The 13,754-nt window shown below is 36.7% G+C and overlaps 1 protein-coding gene across 3 annotated transcripts in view; it reads left to right on the top strand.

Moving 5' to 3' along the window:
• The first annotated feature begins 232 nt into the window (after nucleotides 1-232).
• ABCB11 (ATP binding cassette subfamily B member 11) overlaps nucleotides 233-13,754 on the top strand; it is a 115,839-nt gene continuing 102,317 nt past the window's right edge. For all 3 annotated transcript variants that reach the window (XR_005218886.1, XM_037850086.1, XM_037850084.1), the window contains exon 1: nucleotides 233-325. The gene's annotated coding sequence lies outside the window, so the exon portion shown is untranslated. The remainder of the gene's footprint in view (nucleotides 326-13,754) is intronic.

Genomic DNA, 13,754 nt, shown 5'->3' with positions numbered 1-13,754 from the left:
AGTGCTCTTGCTTGGTCCCCTGGGCTGGAGTCTCCCCTCTCCCCGCGAGGTGAATCAGCACTTTCCGAAGCTTATTGACACCCTCGGCCTGTTTCCCAAGTCCACTCTGTGTTTGGGGCACTTTTCCTCCATGTCACTGAACTGTGCTGAGGCTAGCCTTCCGGGCATTGACCCTTAAGCAAATAGATAAGTTCTCTAAAAAGCTTGAATTCTATTCAGTGCTTTATAAGGATGTAAACTGAAGTTGGAAGAGATTGTAAAACCCTTTGACTCTCCACAGTGGAGTCCATTGTTGCTTCTGACTTCCTCAAATTCAAGTCCACAGGTGAGTGACTTTTACTTGTCTATGGCATTATATTCAATGCAAGTCCATTCCCTAGAAGTCTCACTTTGTGGGTCATTTTGCTTCTGATTTATCCAAGGCTGGCCTCTTGTCGTGTGATAAACAATACTACTATGCCTGTATATAAACTTGCAGCATGAATTAATAATTTCATAATATTACATGCAATACAGATGTGTCTTGGCTGCTGTCTTGTTTATGGCAGTGGTATTTTATTGAGCTATTCTCTTAAGAATGTGTGAGTGTGCGTGTGTGTATGGTGGTGGTATATGTGGGTGCATAGTACGAATTGGTGAATGGATTGAATAACCTGCCCAATGTAAAAATGTGAGGTAATTTATTTCTTAGTAGTTCTATGAAAATACAACCCTGTTTGTGCTGATAATCACAAACCCTATCCCAGAGGGCTGGTACTGGTTCAACACAGAACTATGCGAACTTTATCTTTTCTCCAACTCCATGTTCATTTCTTCTTTCTCCTAGTTTTCAATAACACATATACTAAAAAATATAAGCTTGGATGCATGGTTAGGGGGAACTGAAAAAGAAAAGCTTTTCATGCAATTTAGAATCTTTACAGCTTTATTGAGTGATTCATGAATTGGGCAGCATCTGATTCAGAAAGTAGAAGGTAGCTCCACCGAGGGGGTGGAAAGGAGAAGCTCATTAGGGCAAATAAGGAAGCAAGTGGGGAACTGTTGTGATTGACTGACATTAAGTTTCCATTTTACACAAGGGGTTTTACAAAGTGGGAAGCAGTTTAGCTGGCAATAACTTATGGTTGTATTTAAGTTTTTTTTTTTTTTTCTGGGCAAGCCAGGCATTCAAAAGAAACAGAAACTAGCTTGGGTTTTTGGTTTTGCTGATGTGGGGCCTAGCATGGATGCCTCCATGTTGGACCTACTAGATTTTATTTAACAATTCCCCCCTTTTTAAGATTAGCACCACTCTCAGTTACCATCTGCTGTTCTAGATGGCTCTTATAGGTGATTAACTCTAGGTTACAGATGTTGACGGCTTGATTGCTACTGTTCTTTACATGCTTGTGTCATTCTAGATGGACGGACACCATTTGGTGAAATGGTTGGATGCAACCATTTAAACTTGTACAGAGGATACAGCAGTTGCTGTATGGGGTTGTCTTTTTAGAATTAATGAGCTTCTTTAGCATCTTCAGAGCTGGAGAACTCCAACTCTAACTCTCTGGTGTCACAGGGAGTCCCAGGAAGCTACTGGTTACACACAAAGAGCAAAGCATCTCAGAATTTAGAAATAACAATTAAAGCCCAGGAACAAATGTGACTGCTGCAAGAGCTTACAGTCTAGGCTCTAATTCTCTTATGAACATTTTCCAAATGATGCTATATCCAGAAATTAAAAAAAAATTGACAATAAGCTTATATTGTGGTCATTAACTATAGACTGTAGCAGGTTTTTCCTGTCTCGCATTTACATTTTTACCAGGGTTATGTTAATTAACAGGTAGAACATAATTAAATACTTCTCTTCTAAAGTCTCTTTTTGTTGAAGATGATGCTCTGACCTGTAGCATATTGTACAAAGTTTTAGAGAAGCAAAGTAAAACAATGTAACTGACAAGAAAATCTGGTTGTTTCTGTAACACATAACATTAAAAAAAAAAAACTAAAAGCATGACTAAATGACTAAAATGACTGAAAGCATGACTAATAACATGATACTGTTGTCTAATATCATGCAGATCTTCTTTTAAAATAGAAGTTAACATGAAAACTTAATTTCTTTAAAAGTGAGAAGACTTGTCTTCTAAAATAATAAAGGATGATTAGTCAACCAGGACATTATTTTGATACAATATAGGGCCTTTGTTTTTTCTTAAACCACCAAGGATATGTTAAGGTCAACATAAAGTACAAGAAGTTATTCTGATAAAACACAGACTCTCTACATTTTATATTGATTATTTGGGAGAAAAAAAACTTTACAACCTTTTACTAAGAACAGATCAATAATTCAAGAAAACTTTGTCACTTTAACAGAGAGAAAACTAAATTGCAGTTTTGCATCAGTGTACTATTTGATAAATAAGCTTATCCAGTCTTGGTCAGCACTGACCATGACAGATAAAATTCATTTCTACAAGCTTTCCACAACCCTCCATATTCATTGAGGCTTTTTCTTATACACTGCTTTATATTCTGGGAAAACCAGTCATTTTACTATAGGACAAAACTATACTTCCTTAAAGAAGCTTATTAAATTTTAGTCAGATTGACTGTGACAAAAAAAAATTCACTTCCATAAACCCTCTACAAATTTTTATATCTGTTCAAGTCTTGCTTACATATTCCTGCTTCTTATTCTGCGAAAACTAGCTATTTTACTTTAGGACAAAACTATACTCTTTTCTTTAACAAAGCATATCCTGTACACCTCACACACCTGCGGATTTCAAGTTATCAAAAAAGATCCTTGATCTGCCTTCTTACATCTCACAAAACACAATTATTTTAAAATAAAATTTGTCAAAATAATAACTTAATTTCATTAAATACAAACCTGTAGTTTCATCATCTTAAAGATCTAATAGATATAATACTAGCTTTTTTTTTTTATCAGTACCTGTATAATCCCAGGGAGAACAAAATTGCATGGTTGAATTGCACTCATAGAGATCACAGAGGATGCTTTTCAGTAACTCTCATCCCAAGGCTATAAAAATGTTTTAATAATGATTTGCCTTCTGTGGTTACTGTTGCAAAGATAATATTAGGGGAAAAAAAAATCACTCCAAATTGGGGAATTACAGGACAAACTATGCAAAACATGTCCTTTTCTGTAACATTCTCCCTAATCTTTAGGCCCAGTAGAAAGAATTCTAAGCTAAACCCACACCTTCCCTATCTTTTTTGCACCCAGCCTTTCCCCCATAGCTGTCCCTACTGGGAGTCCCAGAGTGGGAGTATTGGGCAAACTATGCTTCATTTCCTTAAAGGGACCTTGACCAGTTTATTCCAAACAGGCGCTCAACCCACCCAGCTCTTCACCTTATATAAAGGCTGAGCCATCAAGGAAAAACCAGGAATCTAATTTTTATAATATCCTGCAAGGTTAAAAAAACTCTATTTAATTGACAGTTTTAGTTGTTTACAATAATCACAAGTACTAAAGTCCTGAATCCTGGTGCCTAGAGGGTTATTTGGGGCTTACTTAGCCATAGTTTTAGCTTGGGAGGATCCTTTATTCTTTCAAATAGTTTTTGCTATCTAGATTTTTTACATGACCTTTACCAGCAGTCCTGTAAATTAATGGCAAAGATCTGAGTAACCAGGCTCATAAGTCTGAATGACAAGATTGAATTCTTTGCTAAAAACACTGGTCTTCAGCAGGATTTGGGAAATCTCATTATTATAGAAGGGGAGCTAAGCTAAGTCAGGACACAGAGGGGGATGCAGGAGGAGCCCAAAGAGCACTAGAAGTTTGGCTTCCCCAATTTCTGGGGCTACAAGAGTAGTAATTCATATATATAAGTGCTTATTTATCTCTAAGCAATTTGAATAGAGTTCTAAGAATTTTTAATTGTTAATTTGGTATTACCATCTGGAGGTAGGAAAATATACATCCAACCAACAGACAGACACAAGCAGAAAGTTAGACATGCAAATAAAACAGAAACACAGAAACATAAAGCTCACTAGTTTGAGACTTAATTTTGCACCCTTTTCTGTAAATTCTTATTCTGATACAAAGACATAAAAGATTGTACATATGTGATTTCATCCCATTTTTCTTCCCTGTTATAATACAAGTCTGATTATTAATATATTGTTTGTATCTACTGATCCATTTTCAGGCTATTTTCTTCTAAATCCATACCATATTACATAAAATACTATTTGACTCTTTTTCATAGGCTTGTACCCAAACCTTCCCCAGTTTTTTATAATACAACCTAATGGGCTGCACTCCAGAGTTACTAGCATTTCCCATTTTTATAGTTATCAAATATCATTACTTTATAACATATTTAACTTGAATATGGCAAAATTTTCAAACTGGCAAAATATTTACAAGCCATTAAATAAAGCTGGAAAAAATACTTACAAACTGGCAAAATATTTACAGACTGTTAAATAAGTATTTGCCTGCAAGAGATAAGGCATATGTATATTACAATTTTCAACTCAAGACAGAATCAGAATGGTACCCAGAAAACAGAAAGGAGTAAGAGCTGGAGCAAGGGAGACTGTTCTGGAAGCGGGACCTAGGGCCTCAGACCCTGGTGCAGGAGCCGTGAGCCCTGTACTGTCTTCCTGATATATTTTTGCCTTGATGACCTACTCACCCAGTCGCACGTTGGGACCTGGAACTGTTTCTCCCTTGGAAACTTCAAAGCGCTGATGAGCCTGGGGGCCGCCAGGGCAGGACAAATTTCACCACCGCTTCTAGACTAACAGGTTCAGGCGGCCGCTTAGACTCGATTACCACATTCACCCAACTAGTGGTGGCTCCAGGGTTTTGGGAAGTTGGGCTCTCTGGTCCCCAATAGGAGTCAACAAAATTGTTACTGAACTGGATTTGCTGCCCGATGTGCATATAAGCCAATCTATAACACCAGGGTTTCAAAGGGAGAATAAGTTTTATTACAGAGCACACTGTGTAGGAAAACAGGAGGCAATAAGGCCTCAAATCTGTCTCCCCCAATCATAAGGGTTTTTATGGGATTAAAACCCTTATTAAAGGGAGGTGGAGATAGTGACATTGGAAGTAGGGGTCTAAGAATGTCTTTGAAGAGCAGGGGTAAGCACTAGTTAACAGTGTACAGTAGTGCTGTACATAGTTTAATTAACAAAAGATAACATGTAAAGTGACACAGCCAATAAGGGACTAATCAAAAGACCATGGGGAGCAAATAGATTGTTAACTTATTACCGGTTACAGCAGTGCTGTGAAACGTAAGGTAACAAGAAAGGAAGAGGAAGTAAATTAAAATTACATTTACAAGTAAAATTAAAATCGTGTAAAGGGAAATGGGCTAACAGCAACAATAATTTTCTGATCGGGGAAGGCTTGAGTTGGCTATTTGTAACCCTGTGCTACTTATGGAATTGTAATAATGTCACAAATCTAAAAGGGGACAAAATGTCGTTTTTAAATGGAGCATTATATTATACATAGTGGGAGCTGTCCCATCAGGTATCTTGGGTTGAGGATAAGATGATATGCAGTAAGTGTAATCTCTGGGCCAATCGTGTTAATGCATAACATATCAGGCCATCAAGGAGTAGGTCTGATCTGTTTACAAATTTTGTGAAGTTAAAACAAGACATGAATGACAAAGGCTGTAGCTTGATCCTGTAAGTATGGGTGTTAGCCTGATTGTAAGACACTGTGATATTTGGAATCTCCAAAAATTAGTCACTGGCAGGAAGGAAGAGGCAGACAGGAACAGTTTAAACATCTATAGTGGTACTATTTTCTAAGGAGGATGGAAAAAGTGTGCAAAAGGGGTATGAAAACAATAAAAATGCAACAAAAAGTGCAAGGAATAATATGACAAGGACTATGATAGGGACATAGCAGTTCATAGGGTCCTGTTCGTGACCTTGGGCAGAAGCTGTCCACCTTGTGAAGCCGTCTACCTTTCACCCTAGTAAAATTTAGTTGTAGGTCCCCAGTATGGTCACAGCTCCAATCATTGGAAGAGGGCCTTTTTTTTTTTTTTTTTTTTTTAAATGGCAGGATAGACTTTATTCAAAGTGATGAAGCAGAGGAGAGAAAATAAACAACAGCTGTTCTCAACTCCAATTAGCACAAAGACAGTAGCATTTTTAAGGGGCACAAGAGGGAAAGGGATTGAGGAATGGGAAATTACTGATAGAGGTCTTGCAGTGGGTTCATGATGTGAGTTGGGTAGTTGTACAGTCTTTCTGAGAACAGTACATTCTGTGGTTTGGTAGTATTTTGCACTATCTTGGATAAGAGCAACATGGAGTCAGGAGGCTGCCCAGGGACATGGTCTGGCATTAGTCAAAGTCCGCACTAAAGTTTGGGCTAGTCTCTGGTGCAAAATTTGGACAAGTACTGTACATGGGTCACACAGATGTCTCCTGTAAGGATTCACACTATAACTGGGAAATGTTTCCACTTTTTAAGGACCCATGTGATTTGGTTGGCCCACCTGGACAAACCAGGATAATCTCCCTATCTTGATGTCTCTAATTTGGCCACATTTGCAAAATTCCTTTTGCCTTCTAAGATAACAGATACACAGGTCCTGGACATTAGGACATGGACTTCTTGAGAGTGGGGTGGGGTGAGGGAGACATTATTCTGCCTACCACAAGCTCTGCTTTTCATATAATAATACCATCCATTGTAATAACAGTTCAATCCCCCCAAAATCTTTACTGCTTTTCCCCTCACTGGGAAATTGTAGTATGATGATAAATTGGCAGGCCTTTGTCCCCAGCCCCTAAGGTAGCAACCTCTGAATCTTTGGAATTTCCTGTGATTGGAATGTCTTTTGGAAGAGGGCCTTTTTATGTTGTGAGATGTGAACCTAGGTTCAATCCCTTCTAGTTTGACTGCAGTGTCAGAAGTTAAAAGTACCTGGTAAGTCCCTTCCAGGGTGGTTTGGGGCTGTTTTGCATTGATGTCACTTCCAGTATCTCCAGTCTTCGGAAGTTAGAGTGTGAGGAGTCTGAGGGTAAGTTGGATCTGGAAATGTGCCCCTCACCTGTTGGAAATAACCTTTTGCATAAGTCATTAGAGATTTACGGTATTGAATTATCTCCTACTGGGAACAAGGGATCAGTTTTAAGATGGAGGCCAATTGACCTATGTCTTCCAGTGATAATTTCAGAGGGAGAAAGTTTACGTTTCCCAAAAGGTGAACTTCGAATAATCATAGGGTCAGTGGAAGAACGTTAGGCCAAGGTAACCTGGTTTCCTCATTTAATTTGGACAGTTTAAGTATGCCATTTGTTCTCTCCACCTTCCCAGAGGGTTGAGGGTGGTAGGGATAATGATAATGCCAACTTGTTTGTAGAACCTTTAACAAATTTTAATGACCTGTGCAGTAAAATGAGTGCCTTGGTCACTAGAAATAATTGAAAGCATTCCCCAGGCTGGAAATACATTTACTAAAAGTGTTTTTAGCAACTGTTTTAGCATCTACCTTATGACAAGGAAAGGCCTCTGTCCACTGAAATGTTTGAGCCTAACTGATATCATGAAATCACCTTAACTTGGTCTTGAAGATATTCAAGTTATTTATCACCATGCCAGATGTATTAACATAAATGCAACATTGCTATTGGGAAGTCCGGGAATCTGGAGCCTGTCTGTTTTGCAAGAACACTGATGCTAAGCTGTCAACTTCAGACTAGAGGGCCTGAAGAGCATTGAAGATGGTATTAAATCTCTGTTTCATAACCTCAGATACATTTATGACTGCTCACTCCAGGTCATGTGTTCCTAGGGATGGAACAATCCATCCAAAGTATACAATCTATGGCTCGTGGTATATAGAGTTGCGTATTCATCATCACAGTCAATTTTAGAACCTTTTCATTACTCCAAAAAGAAAAACTCCACACCCCTTACACCCCCTTATTATTGACACTTGGCATTGGTATGGTACCTTTGTTACAACCGATGAACGAACACTAAAATATTCCTGTTAATTATAGCCCATAGTTTGCATTAGGTGTATTTTTCCCACATATCACCCAATTGTTAACAACCTTCTAAAAGTGATACACATTTGTTCTAGCTAGTGAAATTCTTATGTTTGTACTGTTAACCACAGTCATCTGCAACAAGGTTCGCTATGTTACATGGTCTGATGCTTATACAACTAGACCAATTTTTCTAAGAGTGTTTCATAAGCATTGGCTCCACAAAGTCAACCTTCCTTCCTTGAAAGTGCCACATCTGATTAAATGAGTATCATTCTCAAACATCACATACCAGTCAAAGCCTTGGTTATATAACCAATATCTCCAGTTATATCCTCTTAACAAGGAGGACAGATTCTGGTTGAACCTATGTGAATAATTATTTTGCTATAAAAACAAGAACATCAATTAGAGTTTCCAAATTCTTGAGGGTCCAAGCAGGGAGAAAAGGATGAATGTCTTATGAATTATAGATAGCTGAAGGGAAAAGAGTAAGGGATTCCTTGTGTATAGAAAATAGAACATTAAGACATCAGGAATAATCCAAACTAACCTAAAATAATTCTTCATCAGTTCATTCAGCCCTGGGTAGTTAGTCCTCATTCCTCTCAGTTTTGTGCTAGCAATCTCATGACCCACTGGCTTCTTCAATAGAATTCTGGAATCTTGACTCAGTCAGATGGTCTCAAAATTATTTAAGCAATGTTGTTAGAAGCCTGTGCCCCAGAGTTCCTGGTATAGTCCTTTACAGGGGTCTCTGAGACAGTCCTTTTTGTTGAAGACAAAGCACCTGGCCTGTAGCTAATTGCAAGTGTTTTCGGGGAAGCATCAGAATAAAAAATTGTCTGTAAAAAGTTAAGTTCTGATAACAGTTCAATACAAAAATAATTCAATTGAGAAGAAATTTTGGTTGCTTCTGTGATATGCCATTTAAAAGAACAACTGAAGTTATGACCAATACTGTTGCTGTTGTCTAATATCAGGCAGATCAGTACTAGGGCATCTCATGGACAGTAAGGACATTGACAAATCTCTAGAACTTGATGCAGTATCTGAAATATTTGTATTAATAGTATTTAATATATTTTATTTTACCCATACAAATTTAACCAACAGAAGGCTAGAAAATTCTATTCAATTTGACAATACTCTGTATGCAACTCACAACATATCAAATAATACTATTTCTAGCACCTCTCTTTTTACAGGGTGAAAGAACAAATTCTTTGTGGTTTTCCAGGAAACTTCTGGAAAATCCCAAAGATAGTTTGAGATTAATAAGGTGCCATTTAGGGTTTGATTTGGGGAAGGCAAAATGTCAAAAAGTTGTCAGGTTTGAACATTTTGTTAAATAGGAAAATGGGTTACTGGGAAACAATATTTGGTTCCCTATTTAACCAAACCGGCAATAAAAGAGTAAATAGAAGTTAATATCATTGTAAAAAAAGACTTAGTTCTTTTAAAAGTGAAAAGACCTGTTTTCTGAAACAATTAAAGATGATAAGGTCAAGATAAATATCAATAAGGTATAAAATTTTTGCTTTCTAGGCAGATTACCCAGATTGTTAAAAAAAAAACAAAAAACAAAAAACAAAAAAACAAAAAAAAAAACCTTTTACAACTTCTTACTATGAGCAGAGCAACAATCCAAGAAAATGTCATTTTAACACAAAGAAAACCAAATTCTAGTTTCACATGAGGATACTGTCTGATAAGAAACTCTTAAAAATCTCATAAGCCTATCAAATCTTAGACAACCTTGACCATGACAGATAAAATTCCTTTTCCACAAACCTTTTACAACTTTCTATATCCACTCAGATTTTGTTCTACACATTCCTGCTTCCCATTGTGGGACAATCAGTTATTTTACTTTAGGACAAAACTACTCTCTTTCTCTTTAACAAAACACATCCTGCACACCTTAAGTTACCAAAAGGATCTTAAAAGGTGTCTTCAAACATCTTATGAAATGTGATTATTCTTAAGATAAAGTTTGTGAAAATAATAACTCAGTTTGTTTAAACACCAATTTACATTTTTTATCATCTTAAAGAACTAATAGATATAATGCTAGCTTATTTCATCAGTAAACCTGTATAAATTTAGGAAGAGTATACCCCAGTAGAATAAAATTGTGATTTGTATTGAACGTAATATTGATAATTCAGAAGGCATAGCTGTTTTTATTTAGCTAACAATATTAAATTAGCCTTTTTTTTCAAAGGTGTATTTGAATTATATAAACTTGTTTTTTTCCTAAACATTTGGTTTTAGTTCTATGAATACTCTTTTCTTTGGAAATATTAGAAGTTTGGTTGCCTTAATTTCTAGGACTTCAGTAGTATTATTTTATATATAAGCACTTATTTATCTTTAAACCAATTTGAGTAGAGCAATTTTAAGGGGTTTTATAAGTGAATTTGGTAGTACCATCCAGAGGTAGGAAAATATCAGACATCAAACATATGGACGACACAAGTAGAGAGCTTATAGCTTCAATTTACAAATTTTCAGCGGTGAGTCAGACATCAAAACATAGAAACACAGAAAACATGGAAATAGAAAACTCACTAGTTTGCATAAGCCAGTTTTAGAGTCTTGCAATTTCTTAGTAGTGTCTGTGTACCAATTAAAATAGGTATCCCATTTGGCTTAACTTGGAGGCTGTTTTTCTTGATGCATCTCTGGGATGAGTAATTCTGAAGAACTGAAACATTCTCCATAATGGCCATTGCAACTCTAGGTTGTCTTTGGTGAGATTTTGCCATTTGGTTAGATAGTACAACTTCTGGCCCCATAATTTTTGAACATGTAATAACCTGGGGTACCAGAGGGTGGAAAATCAAGGTTTTTAAGAGTTTGAGAGCCCATCTCTATCATTTCACTTCTTGTGCACAAGACAAAGAAACCAGCAGTAGCCAAAATGAAACTGTGGACTAACCAAAAGTCTAGGACCTTGGACTCTAAATTTGGGCCTTCTTGTCAATAAGATTGACCTGCCACCCTTTGGACTAAAAGCTAGTGAAATTGGAGAGCTTGAACACAAGAGTGTGGAGCCTGAGCCTGAGAGGCACTCACCCATGACCCCTGATGATGGCAGTGAGGACAGAGAACTCAAAAGGTTCAAAGGCCCCTTCATGTCTTTCTCATCGTCTCCAGAACTGTCAGCAGTGGCCTTCAGATACCATCCCTGACACCAAAACTGATTTTAAAAAAACAAAACTTTTCATGTGATTTAGGATCGCACAGCTTTACTGAGCGATTCATGAATCGGGCAGCATCTGATTCAGAAAGTAGAAGGGAGCTCCACCGAGGGGGTGGAAAGGCAAAGCCTATATGGGGCAAATGCGGAAACCAGGGAGGAAATATTCTGGTGGGCTGGCATTAAGTTTTCGTTTTACTTAGGGGGATTTACAAAGTGGGGAGCAAGTGGTTGCTTAGGAATGAGGAGGTTAGCTGGTAATAACTGATGGGCTGTATTTAAATTTGGTTTTCTGGACAAGTTGGGGATTTAACAGGCAATAGAAACTAGCTTAGGATTTTTGGTTTTGCTGATGTGGGGCTTAGCATGAGTGCCTCCATGTTGGGCCCACTAGATTTTATTAGAACAAAGTTCACTTCTAGAATCTAATTTCAGTTTTTAGGTTTTCCTAGCCAGTAGAAATCACATGTTGCTGATGATCTGAGCACATGGATCAAATAGCGTTGGTATTTAAGACTGCAAATAAAATGTGGTATTTCTATATGTGTTGAGAGAGGAATGGCATTCCAAACATGTTAGGGACAGATTATAATGTTTGTACCTAAAATTCTTTAATATTAGGACCTAATTGAGGTTTTTATTACACTTTTAAGGCATAATGTTTGTACCTAAAATTCTTTAATTAGGATCTAATAGAGGTTTTTATTAAACTTTTAAGGCATTAACATAAATTGCTAAATTATGTGCCATCTTGCTTGACAAATTTTTAAATCAATTTTCAAAAATAATTATGCCTAAAATTTTTTTCTCATAATACCCTTCTTTGTTTTGATGTCAAGGTTATACTTGCTTTATAAAATGGGTTGAGTAGCTTTTCCTATTTTTCTCTTCACCAAAACCAGTTGTATAATATAATTTTTTTGTTGTTGTTGTTAGGTTTTGGTAAAAGTTGCTTGTAATGCTTTCTAGCCCTATTTTCTTTGGGGATTGGAGGTGTTTGGATATTGAGTCAATATTTTTAACAGTTATTAGAGTTTAAGTTTTTTATTCCTTCCTGAATACATTTTGGTAATTCCTATTTTTCTAGAAAACTAATCTTATCCTGGTTTTCAAATTTACTACTATTAAGTTATTCATGGTGTTTGCTTATGATTTTAAAAATTTCTGCTGTTTGTCATTATTTTACCCTTTTCCCTTTCTATTGATTTTTTTTAAATTTTATTTTGAAATAAATTCAAAGTTACAGGAACAGTTGCAAAAACAATACAAACCCCATACACAGCATACCCTGACCCACCTCCCCCAATACCCCGATTGATCAACTTTAACATGCTGTCACATCACCATTTCTTTCTTTCCCTCCCTCCCTATCTGTCATCCATCATCTACTGCTGTCTTCTAAACATATGAGAGCAAGCTGCACACATCCTTGAACAAACACTATAATTCACATATACAATTCCCACAAACAAGAACATTCTTTTATTCAATCCCATTAAGCGCAGCTAAGAAATTCAAGAAATTCAACATTGATACAAAGCTTACATTCTATATTTCCTTTTTTTTTTCCCTTATGTCCCAACTGTGCCCCTTTGAGCCTCCTGTCCTCCATCCTCAGATCCCATCCAGGATCATCCTTGGCATTCAATTGTCATCTATGTAGACTGTCTCTCTTTTTTTTTTTTTTTTTTCCAATTGTGGAAACATGTATATAGCCTAAATCTTCCCATTCCACCTCCTCCCTAGCATTCCATTAGTGGGATTAATCACATTTAGAATGTTGTAATGCTATCACCTTCCCACTATCCATTACTAGAAATTTCCCTTCACCTCAAACAGCAACCCTACACTCATTTCTTAACTCCCCATTGCCCCTTCCCCCACTTCTCATAACCCATACTCTACTTTTCATCTCTATGGTCATATTCTCTGATAATTTCTTTGTGTTTACTGTGGGGCTTAAATTTAACCTCTTAAATCCATAACAATCTTGGTTTTCTTTGATACCAACTTAACTTCAATAGGACACATAAACTATGTTCCTATACTCCTCCATTCCTCCACCTTTATATAGTTCTTGTCAAATATTACATATTTTACATTGAGTCCAAAACCACTGATTTGTCATTAGAGTTTATGTATTTTATATCCTGTAGGAAGTAAATAGTGGAGTTACAAATCAAAAATTATTGACTTCTATTTGTATTCCATTGTGGTCAGAGAATGTGCTTTGAATATATTCAATTGTTTTTTTTTTTTTAATTTATTGAGGCTTGTTTTATGTCCCAGCATATGGTCTATTCTGGAGAAAGACCTGTGATCACTAGAGAAAAATGTGTGTCCTGGTGATTCGGATGTAAGGTACTATATATGTCTGTTAAAATTCTCTATATCTCTCTCTCCTTTCTTTGTTTCTCTGTCGGTAGAGCTCTCTTTAGTATCTGAAGTAGGGCAGGTCTTTTATTAGCAAAATCTCTCAGCATTTGTTTGTCTGTGAAGAATTTAAGCTCTCGCTCAAGTTTGAAGGAGAGTTTTGCTGGATAAA

Source organism: Choloepus didactylus, chromosome 9 (assembly GCF_015220235.1).
Source record: "Choloepus didactylus isolate mChoDid1 chromosome 9, mChoDid1.pri, whole genome shotgun sequence".
NCBI lineage: Eukaryota > Metazoa > Chordata > Mammalia > Pilosa > Megalonychidae > Choloepus > Choloepus didactylus.
This window is presented reverse-complemented; position numbering and strand designations above follow the sequence as displayed.